Here is a 2,500-nt window from a genome sequence, read left to right as displayed (position 1 = left end):
GGAAAAGGGGTGCTTCGGATCGGGAGTAACCACTTTTGAAAGGGTAGAGGGGGGAAAAGTAAAGTCTAAGCGACATATGGCACGAAAAGGAAATCCAATTTTGGTAAGACTTGATCTATCATCTGATTCTGGTTTTTATCAATGGGGGGGACTTTCATAGTTATCATTGTGATCGCTGCTTTAGTAGTAGATCCCTCCTTGATCGTGACAGATCAGGTTAGGCAAGCACTACTTGAAGTGATTCTGTCACTTTTACAATATGTTTTGATATATGGTGCCACGCTGATTGAAGAAATGGTACCGGCCCTCTGGGGGCAGGAGCGATGTGCAACCGTGGGCATAGGGGGGCTTGAAACTCCTTCGCGTTCGGAGGAGGAAACCTCCAAGGCAGGGGTCCTGGTCTCATTCATGAATAGAAATGACTTTGACCTTAACGAACAGCCGCCCGAGCATGAGCAGCTCGAGCAGGAACAGCCGCGCGTAGAGCAACAGCCTCGTCCGTCAGTAGATTTCCACTCTACTCCGGCCGAAGCAAATCCATTCCACCAACAACTTGAGGGCGCGCTCTTCCGAAGAAGTATGGCTAGAACCCTAGCTGAAATCCGAGAAAAATATCCAGCTCCGCCAACAGCTGACGATCCCGACAGTAATGCTAAGGACGCCGTTCTGGGTATGCTCCAATTAAATACCAGTTTGAATGGGGCATTACTATTTTATTTAGGATCGCAAAAGCCTTTTCCCGATGGTGTCCTTTCGGATCCTGGGAATCTGCCAGGCTATCAAGATCGAATAGAGCAAATCATGCATAGTAATGCAAAGAATATCAATTGCTTGGAGGATTTGATAGAACTAAAACTTCGTTTGGAGTCGCAGGACTCCAGATAGATAAATGCTATTCTGGAAATATGGAAGGATCGGTATGCTACCAAAAACAGGACTAAAACATTTTAGAGGAATGAATGGTAGCCATCATCATCATTCTCTTTTTCGTTAGAAAGATAAAGGGCTTCATTTGAAGAGTTAGTTGGCCGGCCTACCGGCCCGCAGATGTAGAGAAAGAGATAGAGAAGTAGTACTAACAGGATATATTAATCACTAGGTTATGGTAATATGTGCTTGTCTCCGAAAAGAAGGATAAAAGGATAGATTAGCAAAGCAGCCACTCCCAACGGCAGATGAAAATGATACCGACACATCTACTAAATCATCTTAACAACCTTGAAGATACGGGATTATATAATCAACTCCTTTAGTTGATAGATCATTATTGGATTCTTTTTATTATGACCAAGATCCATGAAATAGCTCTCTTTATACTACGTTATAACTAGCGGATACTTCCCATTCTTATGTCTTCTTTCCTTATTACAACTCCTGTTCTTAGATAAAATACGTCGTTTGAGTTTGGACATAGCCAATTGCTACTTACGGTGCTAGGCCTTTTCAAGCAATGGAAGGCAGACTTGAATGCCAATCAGACATGGCCAGAAGCTTAGATAATATCACTAGTTTCTCTTATTTATCACTTAATAAATAGTCTTATTTGTCCCAGGGAGCGAGGAGAGAAGATGACAGGTTGAGTAGAGAAAGGTGGGTCATTGTCCCAACGTAGTAGTATTTTTGTTTTGTTTTCAGCTGATCCATATCAAAATAATAGAATAAATAAAGGCATAGGATTTTGTTCAGTCGTCAAGTACATATTTCCTTTACCAAGAGTTGGGAACTCTGAATAGTTGTTTGAATACAGGCTGCCTTCCTTGCGCTTCAATTCCTCTTATCCAATCCAACTTCCCCTGGGAGCCAAGCAGAAAAGCAAGTCCTCTAGTTATGGATGCAGTACTCACCTCACTAAACTTAGGAAGAACTAATTCAAGTAGAATTACAAATAGCGAGAAGTGGATGAAAAAGGGATCGAGCCTAGCTCGAAAACAGCTGCTCCTTCCCTCTTTCTTGCTTGCTTTACTCCGTATTCAGTGAAAGATTAGGCTTGGTAATTACAGTTACCAATGGTAAGGATTGGCACGTGAACTTTCCTTTTTATCGAGCTCGAAAAAGCAATGGGTGGGTTGGCTGTGAAAGGAGAGTAGAGTTTTTTAGTTTAGTAAGAAAAGTACTGGGTGAGGCTCCTCACATCCATAACATATTATCTGTACTCTTTTTCAAGCATGCCTCTTTTTAATGACTCTCTTTTTCAACTTAATTGTGGCATTTCATTCTGTTATCGACTAATGGTTGACACTGGAGAAGCACTGAAGGCTCCTTCCATAGATTCCAAAGCCCTGTTTGGTATTATCAGAATGTTCTGACTCCCTTGTTGTCTTATTGATCTGACCAACCTCAATAACAACATTTCCATTCGGGGTTACGCGAGTTGGAGTATTAAATAAATGGAATATTCCAGCAGGAGCAACCGAACCATCTTCTCCTTGTCCTTCCACTCTTCTGACCAATAAAATAGCTCTTGGTCATAAGAATCCAGGCGGAGTTCAAAATCGGAGAT

The sequence above is a fragment of the Triticum aestivum genome, chromosome 4D, assembly GCF_018294505.1.
Source record: "Triticum aestivum cultivar Chinese Spring chromosome 4D, IWGSC CS RefSeq v2.1, whole genome shotgun sequence".
In the NCBI taxonomy this organism is placed as follows: Eukaryota; Viridiplantae; Streptophyta; class Magnoliopsida; order Poales; family Poaceae; genus Triticum; species Triticum aestivum.
The sequence above is the reverse complement of the archived record's forward strand: the minus strand, read 5'-3'. Positions refer to the sequence as shown.